Source organism: Erinaceus europaeus, chromosome 9 (genome assembly GCF_950295315.1).
Source record: "Erinaceus europaeus chromosome 9, mEriEur2.1, whole genome shotgun sequence".
NCBI classification, from domain to species: domain Eukaryota; kingdom Metazoa; phylum Chordata; class Mammalia; order Eulipotyphla; family Erinaceidae; genus Erinaceus; species Erinaceus europaeus.
The window spans coordinates 62,638,356-62,654,809 of record NC_080170.1 but is presented as its reverse complement, the minus strand read 5'-3'; positions in this window follow the sequence as shown (position 1 = coordinate 62,654,809).

Genomic DNA, 16,454 nt, shown 5'->3' with positions numbered 1-16,454 from the left:
GTACACACTGAGATAACTATAATGATTGGAAAAAAAGAAACAATATAATAGCTGTTGAGGATGTGGAAAAGTTAGAATTTTGGTTTTTTTTAATTGTGAATGAAAAATGATGCAGTCATTTTGACAAAACTGGCCATTCCTCAGAAAATTAAGTTTGTAGGTATTCTGTGATCCAGCAGTTCCACCCTAGGTACACAACTAAACAATTGAAAAATACCTGTTTATCTAGATATTTGAATACAACTATTTATTGTATTTTTCTTCAAAATATCAAAGTGGAAGCAACTCAACTGTCTACAGTGGGTGAATGGACAGCTAGAAAGAGACATATTCACCCACAAGTTGGTATAAAGTGCTAATTAGTGCTATGGCATAGATGAGCCTTAAAAAACATGCTGAGTAAAAGAAGTTTTATGTAGAAGGCCAAATAGTACATAATTCCATTATAAAATGATCAGGGTAGTCAAGAAAGAGAGAGAGAAAGTAGATTTGTGACTAACATCAACTGGAAGAGAAGAAATGGAGAGTGAATGCTAATGTGTGTGAAAGAAACTTTTGTGGTGATGAAACTATTTTGAAGTTAGATATCAGGTCAGCAAAATAGCTCATTTGGATAGTTTGCCTCCTTACTACATGTACTACCCAGGTTCTGGTTCAATCTGAACTGCAGTGGTGGAAGCTTAGGGGCTGTGGTATCTTTCCCTCTCTATATGTCTGTCTTTCTACTTGAAAAAGTCAGCCCAGAGCAGTGAAGCTCTTGTGATGATAAATAACTAAGTAAGATAATGTGTGTACACCTTTGTGTGTGTGTGTTTTCCCTTTCTTTTTTTAAAATTTATTTGTTGGGGGATTAATGGTTTACATTGGACAGTAAATACAATAGTTTGTACATGCACAGCATTTCTCAATTTTCCACATAACAATACAACTCCCACTAGGTCCTCTTTTTGTCAACCTTTTTGGACCTGTACTCCCCAGCTCCCACCCCAGAGTCTTTTACTTTGGTGCAATACACCAACTCCAGTTCAGGTTCTACTTGTGTTTTCTCTTCTGATCTTGTTTTACAACTTCTGCCTGAGAGTGAGATCATACCGTATTCGACCTTCTGTGTCTGACCTTCTTCATTTAACATGATTTCTTCAAGCTCCTTCCAAGTTGGGCTGAAAACAGTGAAGTCACCATTTTAAATAGCTGAGTAGTATTCCATTGTGTATATAGACCATAACTTGCTCAGCCACTTATCTGTTGATGCACACCTGGGTTGCTTCCAAGTTTTGGCTATTACAAATTGTGCTGCTATGAACATAGGTATACACAGGTATATTCATCTTTTTGGATGAATGTATTGTGTTCCTCAGGATATATTCCCAGGAGAGGAATTGCAGGATCATAGGGTAGGTCCATTTCTAGCCTTTTGACAGTTCTCCAGACTGCTCTTCATAGAGGCTGGACCAATTTACATTCCCACCAGCAATGCAGGAGGGTCTCTTTGATCCCACAATCTCTCCAACATTTGTGGCTGCTACCTTTTCTGATGTATGACATTCTCACTGGAGTGAAGTGGTATCTCATTGTTGCCTTTATTGCATTTCTCTGACAATCAAAGAGTTGGACCATTTTTTTTCATGTGTTTCTCAGCCTTTTGGATCTCCTCTGTGGTGAATATTCTGTTCAAGTCCTCTCCCCATTTTTGGATGGCATCATTTGTTTTCTTGTTCTTGAGTTGGCAAGATCTTTATATATTTTGGTTATTAAACTCTTGTTTGATGTATGGCATGTTCAGCAGGGAAGCAATTACAGAAGCTGGACCTTCCACCTTCTGCATCCCACAATGAACTTGGGTCCATATTCCCAAATGGTTAAAGAATATGAAAGCTATCAAGGTAGGAGGTGAGATACGGAGTTCTGGTGGTGGGAATAGTATGGAGTTGTACCCCTCTTATCCTATGGTTTTGTCAGTGTTTCCTTTTTACAAATAAATAATAATAATAATAAAAAGATCTTCTCCCATTCTGTGAGGGGGTCTCTTGATTTGGGTATTGGTTTCTTTTGGTGTGCAGAACCTTTTTAATTTAATGTATTCCCATAGGTTTATACTTGCCTTAGTCTTCTTTGTAATTGGATTCATTTCATTGAAGATATCATTGAAATCTATGAGGAAAAGAGTTCTGCCAATATTTTCTTCTAAGTATCTAATAGTTTCTGGTTTAATATACAGGTCCTTGATACACTTGGAATTTACTTTTGTGTTCAGTGAAATATAGTGGTTCAGTTTCATTGTTCTGCATGTTTCAACCCAATTTTTCCAACACCATTTGTTGAATAAACTCTGCTTTCCCCATTTAATAGTCTGGACACCTTTGTCAAAGATTAGATGTCCATAGGTGTGGGCGCTTACTTCTGGGCTCTCAATTCTGTTCCACTGGTCAGTGTGTCTATTTTTGTTCTAGTACCAAGTAATTTTTATTACAATAGCCCTATAATTCAATTTGAGATCTGGAAGTGTGATGCCTCCAGTTCTGTTCTTTCTTTTCAAAATTGCTTTGGCAATTCTATGTCTTTTCTGATTCCGGGTAAACATTTGTAGCATTTGTTTTATTCTCCAAAAAAATGTAGTTGGGATCTTGATGGGGATATAATTAAATTTTTATATGGCTCTGGGTAGTATATTCATTTTGATGATGTTAATTCTTCCAACCCATGAACATGGAATATCTGTCCACTGCAGGTTGCTCTGGGTCCACCGCCTCCCTGGGCAGCAGTGGCAGGGGATCACAGCGACCCCTGAGGGTCACAGTGTGGCTCTCATGTCGACGGTGAGGTGCGCAGAGAGGAACTTCACTCCGGACTCAGTCAACTCCGGGAGAAGCCTCTGAAGGTCAACTCGTTTATTGAGGGATACAAGGAAGCAGATATACCCATAGTCTAGAGAGAAGGTTGAGGTAATCATTAACCCAAACACAATACATAGTTACATGTTGACCTACAAAGTATTTGATCACACCTGGAAAGTTACTGTATAAGGCTTGGTCATGAGATCACAATGCATTTTTCTCTGAGGGTAAATTACAGGCACTTCAGGGTAGGGGGGAAAGGAGCATTAGAGTAAAACCAGGATATTTGCAGTGGGTTTTAAGTCATCCATACACAGTAATTCATGACCTTTGCTTTAAGGGGATGAAATAGCATGTACAGAGAGGTACCCCATCTGAGGAAGCCCACCCATCATAAGTTCATGAGATCAGGAAGGACCTGCCTAACTTCTCCCCCAGGAAAGGGGGTGAATTTGGGTCAACCCACTCAGACTCTCATGGAAACAATGGCCTGGACTTCCTGGATAGTGGGCCCATTACCCACATGTCCTCCTTTTTTCTTTTATAAAATATAGGGGTAGATATGACAAAAAAATTATCTAGAGCTCAGAGTCAAAGTAGGGTTGATGAGAGTCGGTGGGCAGAGGCTTGTAGGGATGAACAAGAGCCTGGTTAACAATTACTCTGGTCATATAATGAATGTGAAGCTGAATGAACTTTAGTAGAAAGGGGGCAAGGAGAAAGAGCAAGGAAATCAAAATCAGGGATCCCACAAGGGAAAGCATCCAGGTGGTCAGTGGGTCTTGCAGCAATGAGGAGGAGGACCCAAGAGGGTAGTGGCTGCAAAGGTCATCAGTGAGTTTAATTAGAGTCTGTATATTTTTTTCAACCAGTCCAGATTCACTAATGTAAAAACAGCACTCCTCCTTCAGGAAGACACAGGTCCCACCTCTCTTGGCTGTCAGTAGGTCCAATGTGCAGCAGTTCTGGAGGATCATTTTAGAGAGGGAGGTGATCTGACACTGGAAGGAAGCCAGGGTGTCTGTAGTGGAGTCTACGATCAGGTGGAGTCTCTTGGTCAAGTCTTCTGCTGTAATAAGATGATGAACCAAAGCACCGCCGGCCATGCCCACAAAGGTGGTTAAACCCACACCTATCAGAAGGGGGAGAAAGACTGCTCTGTGGGGCTTGGGGGCTGGGAGCAGCCAGGCAAGTTCTGCCTCTCCATAGAGTATGAACTGGGGGACCACAGTCACCAGTATGCAGGGACCTGTGGTGGAGCTGTTAATGCATGGAGAGAGAGTGGCATTACATCAGAACTGTGTCAGTGAAGTAGTGGCCATAGTGTCATTGATGATGTAATTATGGAGGCACTGGAAGAAGGAGGCTACTTTGCATCCCTGGGATAAGCCCCACTTGGTTATGATAAACAATCTTTTAAATATACTGCTGTATCTGGTTGGCTAGAATTTTGTTCAGTATTTTAGCTTCTATGTTCATCAGATATATTGGTCTGTAGTTTTTTTGTTGTTGTTCTGTCCCTGTCTGCTTTTGGTATCAGAGTGATGTTGGCTTCATAGAAGCTGGAAGGAAGTATTCCTGTGTCTTCAATCCTCTGGAAGACTTTTAAAAGTAGAGGTATTAGTTTTTCTTTGAAGGTTTTGTAGAATTCATTTGTAAAACCATCTGGTCCAGACTTTTATTCTTCGGAAGGTTTTTGATAACTGTTTCAATTTTTTAGCTGTGATGGGCTATCTAGTTCCTCTTTATTTAATTTCGGAAGTCCATAGTTATTTAGGAAATTGTCAGTTTCTTCCAGGTTCTCTAGCTTGGTGGCATATAGTTGTTCAAAGAAGTCTCCCATGATATGTTGAATTTCTGCAGTGTCTGTTGTGATACCTCCTCTTTCATTTACAATCTGATTTATTTGGGTCTTCTCTATTTTTTGTGAGTCTGGCTAAAGGTTTGTCAATTTTGTTCACTCTTTCAAAGAACCAACATTTACTTCTGTTGATCTTTTGTATGGTTTTCTGATTTTCAATGTTATTTCTGCCTAACTTTAGTGATTTTTGTACTTCTGGTTGCTTTAGGGTTCCTTTCTTCTTCTTCTAGGTCTTTAAGGTGTGCAATCAGGTTGTTTATTTGTGTTTTTTCTTTTTTCCTAATATGTGCTTGTATGGCTGTGAACTTCCTTCTCAGTACTGCCTTAGTTGTGTCCCAAATATTTTTATGGCGTTTGTCTTCATTTTCATTGAACTCTCAAAACATTTTGATTTCTTCTTTGATTTTCTCTTTGACCCAGTGGTTGCTAAGTAGTGTACTGCTGATCTTCCACATTGTGGGACTATTATTAGTCTTTTGTTGATTGTTAAGTATTAGTTTAATTCCACTGTGGTCTGTGAAGTTGCTTGGGATGATTTCAATGCTCTTGAATTTGCTGATGCTCTCTTTGATGCCTAAGATAGAGTCTATCCTTGAGAATGACCCATGTGGACTTGAGTAAAATGTATATTCCAGTTTCCTGGGATGAATGACTTTGCAAATGTCTGATAGTTCTAGTTTATCTATCTCCTCATTTAGCTCCCTCATTTCTTTATTTATTTTTCTGCCAGGATGAACTGTCAAGTTGAGAGAGTAGGGGTGTTGCAGTCCCCTACTATGACTATGTTGCTGTTAATATATTGCTATAGGTCTTTCAGTAGATTTTTGATCTATTTAGATATCTTCTCATTGGGTGCATAGATGTTAATAATTATTAAGTCCACTTGATTGACTGATCCTCAAGTAATTTCCATCCCTATCTATTTTAATTTTATTTATTTTAATGTCTATCATGTCAGATATGAGAATAGCTGTTCCTACCCTTTTTGGAGGGCTATTGGTTTGTATGATAGTTTTCAAACTTTTCACTTTGAGTCTGTTTGTCTTATTGAGTTAGGTAGGTTTCCTATAGACAGCATATTGTGGGGTTGTATTTTCTGATCTGATCCATCTTTCTACTCTGCATTTTAATAGGTAAATTCAGGCCATTGACATTTATTGATATCAAAGATTGAAGATAATTTATTTTTTTATTTTATTATTTTTTTTATATCCCACCCCCTCCCCTGATAGCTTTCCCATTCTCTATCCCTCTGGGAGCATGGACCCAGGGTCATTGTGGGTTGAAGAAGGTAGAAGATCTGGCTTTTGTAATTGCTTCCCCGCTGAACATGGGCGTTGACTGGTCGGTCCATACTCCCAGTCTGCCTCTCTCTTTCCCTAGTAGGGTGGGTCTCTGGGGAAGCGGAGCTCCAGGACATATTGGTGGGGTCTTCAGTCTAGGGAAGCCTGGCCGGCATCCTGATGACATCTGGAACCTGGTGACTGAAAAGAGAGTTAACATACGAAGCCAAACAAGTTGTTGAGCAATCATGGACCCAAAGGTTGGAATAGTGGAGAGGAAGTGTTAGGGGGATACTCACTGCAAACTCTAGTGTACTTCTGCTTTCAGGTATATATTTTGCAGTAGTTTATGGATACGTGTGAACATATGCTCTCTCTCACAGAAACTGGTATATATCTAGGTTTTGGGACTTTGTTAGAAAGTAAACCACCTGAGATGGAATTAGAGTAAACTATGAAAGGAAAGGTCTCACCCGAGTAATGAAGCTGAAGGGTTGTCATTCCACATGTGAAGTCTCTGGACAGTCTGAAGTGAAGCATGTTGAGGTGGCAATTGTTGTGTTGATTAGGTTGTGATTGGCAGATGCAATATTATTTGATATGGATTGGGAGATGCATACGGGAAAGTGGGCCCTATCCAATGGTTCCAGGACTGGGGGAAGTAGAGGCTCTATAGTGGAGATGTGAGGTTCCTGCTGTCTTAGGGTTCCAAAAGACAATCGATAGTTAATGTTATCATCACATTATTTGGTAATTGGGTTAACTTTGAAAAGTCCTTTTGTTAGGGTTTGCTGTACAGTACCCAGTATCTTGTATATAGCTGTGCTATTGGTTGCTTCTGATCTACTTGGTCTAGGCTTTTGAGAGAGTCTGCATATCAATTACACTGCATATATTGAGAAAAGATTCAGTTTGTGTTTTGAAAAACTTCGAGACATACAATTAATTTTCCCCCTCTCGTATTAATTAACTAGTGATGTATATGACTACATTTTAGTAGGAGTGTACATAAACACCATTCCCACCACCAAAAGTCTGTGACCCATCCCTCCCACCCACTCCCACCCCCCACTGTCCCAGGAAGCTGCATGCCTACCCCTTACCTCAGGGTTATTACTTTGGTGCCCTACTTAAGATTAAAGATAATTTAAAGCTATTCTAGTAGATTTTTAGAGTGTTCTGATAGGTGTCATATTTATGTTGGTCTGACTGTTTATAGGAGAACTTTTAGAACTTCTTTCAGGACAGGCTAGGTGATAGTTGATTCTTTCAACTGTTGCTTGTCTGAGAAGGTTTTTATGCCTTCATCTAGTCTGAATGACAGTCTAGCAGTAGGATACAGTAGTCTTGGTTGAAAGTGTTTCTCATTGAGCACTCGATAGATATCTTGCCATTCTCTTCTGGCTGTAGTGTTTGTGTGGAGAAGTCTGCTGCTAATCTTATGGGTTTTCCTCTGTAGGTGACTCTTTGATTTTTCTCTTACAGCCTTTAGGATCCTTTCTTTATCCTTATTCCTTTCCATTCTAAATACGATGTGTCTTGGTGTCTTTAAGTCTGGATAAATTCTGTTTAGAAACCTCTGGGTTTCTCAAACCTTTATATCTTTTATGTTTTCTAGACTAGAGAAGTTCTCAGCTTTTATGTCCTGAAGAATGCTTCTTCCCCTCCCTCTCTTTCATCCTCTGGTAGGCCAATAGTGTGTACATTATTTCTTTTGAAATCATTCCATGTGTCTTTGTTCTTGTTTTCAGTATCTCTTAATCTCTGTTTGAGATCTCTTATTTTTTTAGTTTTATCTAATTCATCCTCAATTTTGCTAATTCTGTCATAAGCCTCATTTATTCTATTTTCTCTCCCCTCTACTGTTGTTTTCTGGAGTTCATCTATTATGTTACCCTGTTCTGATACTGTTTTAGCTTGTTCAGCTAGTTGTGTTCTTAGCTCAGCTTTTTCAGCTTTCAGCTGTCTAATAAACTTGAGATAATTTGTGTTTTCTTTCAGAGTCTCATTTGTTGTTTCTGCATTTCTGTTGACAATTCTTTCAAACTCTTTACTCACTATTGTGACTATTTCCTTAACTAGTGTTTGGATGTTGGTCTTATTATTTTGTGCTTCAACCTTTGGGGGGCTTTTATTTCAACTCTTGTCCTGATTCATTTCTCCAATATTTATTCTACATTGTTATGAGGTCCCTCTCTCAGTACTTTTCAAATTACTGGTTACTCTTGTCTGGATTGTGTCTACGTAAGGTACTTAAAGAGTTCACAGTTGTAGAAATTAACAGTTGTCTTAATATTATTTCAGTCTCTGAGTTGGGACACAGTGGATGTTAATGCCTCTTTTGTTCTTTTTCTTGCCTCTAGGCTATGAGAGCCTGAGGGCTTTTAAACTATAAGTAGGCTTCATTGCTTAATCTCTCACTCATGACCAAAAGATAAAGCAGGGTGTAGGAGAGATAATACAGTGGTTATGCAAAGAGACTCTCACTCCCCAAGGATCCAAAGCTCCAGGTTCAATGTAGTTTGTCTGCCATGCTGGGCAGCACTTTTGGGCCTGCAAGTTTCTAAACAAGTCCCGTTTATAGTCTGTAGTTTCTGAGGCAATTATTCACCATATTCTCATAGGAGAACAACATGGAAAGACTCCCAATATACAGCCCCACTGCTAGACCACCGATGTATAGATCTGCTCTTGAGTTTTGGTCAGTTCTCTGTTCCAGGTGTCAACACAGGTCCTCCCCCGTGCTGCTCCAGCCTCTAAGGGCAGTAACAATGGAGACTCACAGCTGCATTTGGTGAGTCTTAGGGGAGTCCTCTCCTCCCTTCACTAGTCTTTTTGTTGGTAAAACAGACTGGTGGTGGTGCCTCAACTGGTAAACTTCCAGACTGTTACCAGTAGCTCAGTCTCTTCTTAGGCTCTGCTCTGTCCATGAGCCACACATGTTTGCACTCACAGGTGATTTGGTGGGATCCTGAAGTCGTTCTAGTCCTGTCTTCTTGTGGTCCCAGGTGATCTACTTTGGTATTCCTAGTTGACCTGGGAGAGGAGAGGACAGGACCACAGCTGCTGTTACTCTGTAGCCCCGCCTCCGGAAACCCCTTCCCCCCTTTTTAATAACATAGAGAGAAATTGAGAGGGGAGGGGAATACATAGGGTGGAATGCTGGTCCCTGTTTCACGTGCCAGATGCCGAGTTGCTTTGCAGGAGAGAGACAACCGGGGACTCATGGCTGAGCTGGGAATGCAGTTCAATCTTTATTGATGAGTGGGGATGCAGTTCAACAATCTAATCTAATCTCTAATCACAATCCTGTCCTATATATATCTCCTGAGGCGGAAGTGTCAGGAAGAGGAAGTATGTAGGATAGGAGGTGGGGAGAAGGAAAAAGTGCTTGAACCAGTGGGGATTAAACCAATGAAAACAATGATTATGTAAATAGACCACAAATACAATACAAGTGAACCGAATGTGATGATCAAAACAGATGGTCTTATAAGCAGAATTTAGAAGCATACCAACAGTGGGAGAGAGAAAGATAGTCACCTTCAGTCATGCTTCACCACCTGTGAAGCAACCCCCCTGAAGGTGGAGAGCCAGGGGCTGGAAGCAGGATCCTTGTGTGGTGCCTTTTGCTTTGTATTACATATGCTTAACATAGTGCACCACCACCCAGCCCCGTTTTAAATATATTTTTAAGAACTACTTTAAAAAGTTGAATTTGAGGTCTGGGCAGTGGCAATTTGGCTAATCACACAGGTTATCATGCTCAAGGACTGGGGTTTGAACCTCTCTTTCCCACCTGCAGGGGAAGCTTCACAAATGGTAAAATCATGCTACAAGTATCTCTCTTACTCTCTCCCTCCCTATCTCTCTATCTCCCTGCTTTTCTTACTTTTTCTCTATCCTAATTAAAAATTAGTAAGTAATTCTTTAAAAATTAAGAGTAGCAAAAGAACTTGCATTGATTGATAGAGGGACATTTGTGGCTTAGGAGTTCTAAGTACAAGGAAAGAGAAGCTTGAATGGAGGATACCTAGACTTTGAGCGAGTCATGTAGCTATAAGAAGTCTGTAAAATGTCTTGTTACATAAACATTCTATTCCTATCTGTGTCTCTGACCTGCTTCCTACTGGAATATTCCCTGTGCCAGTGAGCACGACAAAAAAAAATGCCCCTGGAAATTTTCCCAGCACCCTCTCACAACCTCTGGTAACTCCCCTTGTTCTTTCTTTTTTCACTTGTGAGCTAAAATGTTCTCTTTCAAATATCCATTCTCTACCTCCTATGTACACACCAAATTCATGCATTTTGGTTTCCGGCTCCTCTCCTCCTCCAAGGAAATCAGCTGCAAAAGTTCAGTCCAAGTGCAAGTCTTTCTCAATCCTTATCATTCTTTTTTTTAAAATTTAATTTTATTTATTTAAGAGGAGAGACATTAACAAAACCATAGGCTAAGAGGGGGTACAGCTCCACACAATTCCCACCAGCTGATCTCCATATCCCATCCCGTCCCCTGATAGCTTTCACATTATCTATCCCTATGGGTGTATGGACCCAGGGTTGTTGTGGGTTGCAGAAGGTGGTAGGTGTGGCTTCTGTAATTGCTTCCTTAACTCTTTGGCCAAACCATCCTTCTTCACATCTCTCTTCCCTGCTGTGCTCAGGAGCTTGGGGAAGTGGTGTAACTTGCTCTGGTTCCTTCTGCATTTGTTCCTAGGGTGTGTGGACTATGTTTTTTCTCTAACTTCCTACTTATTGCTGTGCCCAGAACTCAATTTACCACTTGACTATTCCTTGAAACCTGAAGATTTAAAATTCTCTATTAATTAGATCCCTCTTCAGAACTTCAACTCTAGTTGTAAATAGAATTTCTGGGTTATCACAGGTGGTGAAGATTCTCATGTACAGATCCGAACTTACACAAACTTGAGAGTGTTTTTTTCTCTCTTTTTTTTTTTTCACTCTTGAGCACCTGACAGGCAGGTGGTTGATGTTAGTTCTTAGCTCTGTGACAGGGGAAAGGAAATGGCTTTAATAATCAAGCAAGAACCTTCTGGAGGCCTAGGGAGTTGTCCATTAATGCCCTGGGAGGCACTTTCCATAGGAGCTATGAAGTAAATAACAAATTGTGGAACCAATCAGGACAGTCTCAGACTACAATGAAGCCCTCAACTCAGCCATTTCTAACTGTAGACCCTTTCCATTTAGTATTATTAGCTGTAACTAGTAACTAGGTGGAGAGAGGAATGGAGTTCAAATTGGATTTTTTTTCTAGCTAAATAGAAAAAAACTCTGGAAAAATTGTAAAGGTTTAGATTTGAAAAGAAAATAAGAATAACACTTAAAAATTTGTTAGTGGAATAGGGGAGATAGTATAAAAATTGTGCAAACTGCTTTCATGCTTGGGGCTCTAAAATCCTACATTTAATTCCCCACACCACCATAAACCAGAGCTAAGCAGTGCTCTGGGAAAAAAGAAAAAATAGAAAAGAAATTTATGTCACTTGTAACAATTTGAGCAATACATAATATATTAAGTAAGAGGGGAAATAACTTGTAGTTTTTATTGAAGTATAGTGTGGTGCAGAATACACAGAAACAGAGTAGCAGAAAATACTCTTCCATATATGAGTGATTAAAGGCTTCAGACACTTTATTGCATTTATGGAAAATTACCTTCTCTTGTATCTTCTGAAAGAGATTGTGTAGTATTCGTTAGTAAGTCTTTAAATGTCTGGCAGAATTCTTTAAATGTTTAGCAGAGATCATCTGGGTCTAGCAATTTCTTTAGAAGAGGGCTAGGCAGTGCCACATCTGGATAAGTGCACATGTTACAGTGCATAAAGACTCAGGTTAAAGCCTCTGGTCCCCACTTGCAGGGAGAGAGCTTCATGAGTAGTGAAGCAGTGCTTCAGGTGTCCCTCTGTCTTTCTCTATCCTTATTCTCCCTTCCCTCTCATTTTTTCTCTGTCCTATCAAATAAAATAAATAAATAATAAACAAAGATTTTATTTATTTTGCCTCCAGGGTTGTCGCTGGGGCTTGGTACCTGCAACACAAATCCACTGCTCCTGGAGACCCAGGTCTGGCTTCTGTAATTGCTTCACCACTGAAAATGGGCATCGGCAGGTCAATCCATACTCCCAGCCTGCATTTCTCTTTCCCTAGTGTGTCAGAGACCTGGGGAAGTGGGGCTCCAGGACACACTGGTGGGGTTGTCTTCCCAGGTTAGTCCTGCTAGCACCATGGTATTATCTGGAACCTGGTGGCTGAAAAATAATTAAGATAAACAGCAGAAAAAACTGTTGACTAATCATGAGCCTAAAGGCAAGAATATTGTGGATGGAGACTTGGGGTCTCCATTTTAGAAAAAAGCTAGTAGGTCTATTTTAGGTATATTCCAAAGGGCCCATGAACCAACTAGTTTTTGCCTGAGCCTGACATCCAATATACAGGTGACCAAAGCTATTGTCTGGGGGGGATGGTGTCAGAGTTGGAAAAAGGACCAGAAAGCTGGATCATGGAAGAAAGTAGCTCCCAAATATGGGAAAAGCACATAAATATCATTAAATGTAAACTCCACTGATCTGATCAGGGACCCATAGTCAGCACAGGAGCCTGTGTAACCTGTGCATCCCTGTAGGTCTGAGCTTACATTCCATGGTCACGGCTAAGAACATTCCAGGCTGCACCAATTTCAGGATCCATCATCTTCAAATGATAGGAAGAGTGTGCTATCCAACCTCCCTTCGGAGAATAGAACATTCCCTACCGTTGTTGATTTGCAAAGTAGTATTCTATGGAGTCTATATCTCTTAAATCTTTTTATCTGTTGTTGAGCATTTAGGCTCCTTCCACTCTTTGGAGATTGTGACTAATGCAGCTATGAACACAGGGGTGCATATGTCCCTTCAGACTACTGTTTGTATTTATTCTGGATATGAATTTAATTTCTTAATAGGTATAGAGCAATGCATGTTATCAGTTTGATACTGAGTTGTGAGAGTGTGTGTTTTCTGAGTAACTGACCCATTTCATCTGGGATGTGAAATTTATCTGTTCAGAGTTGTCCTTAGTTCCTTGATTGTCTTTTGATCTGCTGGAGCTGTAGTGATATTTTTGGCTTCATTTGTGATATTGGTCATTTGTGTCTCCTCATTTATTTCTTTGCTAGTCTTAAAAGCTTATAAGTCTTGTTAGCCTTTCAAAGAGCTGAATCTTTGTTTCACTAATTTTTTTCTACTGTGTTTTCCTGTTCCCAGTTTTATTTATTTCTGATAATTATTTTTTTCTTCCTTCTTTTGGGTTAGGTTTTTTTCTGATTCTGATTTTCTTCTTCTTCTTTTTTTTTTTTTCACAAGCTCTTAAAGTAGTTTAAGATTACTGACCTGAAATTAGTTTCTCTTTTTCAGTTTATGCATATGGGGCCACAGATTTCCTTTTCCACATTGCTCTAGGTCCTATACATTCTGTTATTATTTTCATTTAGCTTTTTTTTTCTTAGAGACCTCTTTGAACCACAGAATATTTAGAAGTGTGTTGCCTACCTTCCATGTTTCAATATTTTCCCGTTATTTTTTAACCAGTTTTTTTTTTCCGTGATGTGTAGAAACATAAGCTTTCATTTATTTACCCCCACTTAGGGTGGTCTTAAATATCTCTTCCATAGTTAAGAATTTCATCAGATAATTTTAGAATTTTTTAATTAATAATTAAACCAAAGAATTAAAGTTTAGTGACCCTGAGGTGGCTCAGCAATAAGACTGTGAATTTCATGCATGAGTCATCAGGTCTGATCCTGGCACCACACTGGCCAGTAATTCTCTGGTTTATTGCTCTTTCTTCTATCTCAAGGGATGAATGAATGCATCTTCTACATTTTTTAAAAAGAAACCCCACTGTAGAAAATGTCTCAAGACATTTATGAAAATTATGGGTAATACAAAACCCTATTTATACTACGTTTTTTCTCTATAAGATGCACCTATAATAAAATTTAATTTATAAATTAGGTGTCACAGCAATGAGGAAAAAACAGTTAAAAATAGGGGTCAGTGGTGGCATAGTCAGTTGAGTACACATATTCTAATGTGCAAAGATTGGGTTTCAAGCCCTAAGTCCTCACCTACAAAGGAAGAACTTCATGAGAGTTGAAGTGATGCTGAAGGTGTCACTCTTTCTCTCTCCCTTTCTATCTTCCCCATCCCTCTCTATTTCTGTTTATATCAAATAAATGAAAAATATTGGGAGTTGAGTGGTAGCACAGAGGGTTAAGTGCACATGGCACAAAGAGCAAGGACTGGAATAAGGATTCCGGTTTGAGCCCCCGGCTCCCCACCTGCAGTGGAGTCGCTTCACAGGCAGTGAAGCAGGTCTGTAGGTGTCTATCTTTCTCTCCTCCTCTCTGTCTTCCCTTCCTCTCTCCATTTCTCTCTGTCTTATCCAACAATGATGACAACAACCACAGCAATAACAACAATAAAAAAACAACAAGGGCAACAAAAGGGAAAATAAATAAATAAATATAAAAAATAAATTAATTAAAATATTTTAAAGCTAATTAAGAACAATTGAAAATAAACTGTTATTAAAGTTTCATGAGTATGGCTTCTGTTCTTGTCCCCTCCCCACAAAATATCTCATTGTAGGTAATATTTTCAGACTGCAGTTGACAGTGGATCACTAAACTGGCAGAAAACAGAACTACAGAGAAGGGAACTATTGTGTGTTCCAGTATATTTTGCTTACTGTGTTCTTCATTCCTGTCTAATATTGAAATATTTCTTCATTTATTATTTTGTTTTGGTTTAAGCTATTATTTTGGACTAGTTTACTAGAAATATAGTATCTTAATTTCTCTTAGACTGAGAATATTTTCATTTCTCCTTAGTTCTGGGTTTTTTTCCCCAGTATAGAATTCATATTTGAAATATTTTTTCTATTTTATTTGTTTATAATAGAGACAGAGAAATTGAGAGGAAAGGGAAGGAGATAGAGGAGATAGAAAGAGAGACAAGTGCAGCACTGAAGTTTCCTATGAAGTTTCTCCCTTGTGGTTGAAGCATTGGGGCTTGGCCATGGGTCATTAACATTTGCGCTATACCAGCTACACCACCCAGCCCAGACAGATATTTTTTAGTATCACTTGGATATGTTGTACCACTTCTTTTGGCTTCTTTGGTGTCCACTTAGAAACCCATTGTTATCCAGACTGGTATTTCCTCATTAAAAAAAAAAAAAAAGACTTCTCACTTCTCTCAACTTTAGAGATTGTTTCTTTGTTAACTGGAGTTGGTATATTGCACCAAAGTAAAAGACTCTGGGGTGCATGGGGGTGGGGGGAGAATACAAGTCCTAAAAGGATGACAGAGGACCTAGAGGGGGTTGTATTGTTATGTGGGAAACTGAAAAATGTTATGCATGTACAAACTACTGTATTTACTGTCGAATGTAAAACATTAATCCCCAATAAAGAAATGAAAAAAAAGATTGTTTCTTTGTCTATGGATTTTGATGATGAGTTTTCTTATTATGAAATTATTTTTATTGTTACTTTTTGAAGCTACTTGAATCTATATGATTACGTCTTTTATTTTGCTCATGATTTTCACTTTAGTTATAGTATTTTTCAATTCCATGATAGCCACTTGGCCTACTTTGATAACTTCTGTTTCTTTGCTTATATTCCTAGACATCTTTAAGAACAGAGACATTGGGTGGAGGAGATAGCATAATGGTTAAGCAAACAAACTCTTATAACTGAGGCTCCAGAGATCTAGGTTCAATCCTCCATACTACCATAAGCCAAAGCTGAATAGTGCTCTGTTAAAAAAAAATAAAATAAAAACAAGCAAACAAAAAGACAAAGACACTTCTCAAAGTGATGGCTATTAACTGGTTGAAGTATTTCAGTAAGACTATGTTATAAGAAGTAAAATTTGTGGGAGTTGGGCTGTAGCGCAGCGGGTTAAGCGCACGTGGCGCTAAGCACAAGGACCCGCATAAGGATCCTGGTTCAAGCCCTGCCTCCCCACCTGCAGGGGTGTCGCTTCACAAGCGGTGAAACAGGTCTGCAGGTGTCTATCTTTCTCTCCCTCTCTCTGTCTTCCCCCTCCCCTCTCCATTTCTCTCTGTCCTATCCAACAACAATGACAATAATAATAACTACAACAATAAAACAACAAGGGCAACAAAAGGGAATAAATAAATAAAAATAAATATAAAAAAAGAAGTAAAATTTGTGAGTAATCACTATTATTGAGTCTTAAAAAACTATTGATAATATTTTAATATCAGTCTGAGTTTCCCTGGTCCTGGAATCCCTCACCCATGCTTTTTTTTTTTTTTTAACTCACCCAAATCAGTATCCAAAGTAGAACCACAGACCAGATTTGGTTGTTATGCATCTATACATCTTGAATTTATTCTCATCAAGAACAGTGACTTCCCTTGTTTCTTCATGCTATTGGTTGTTGA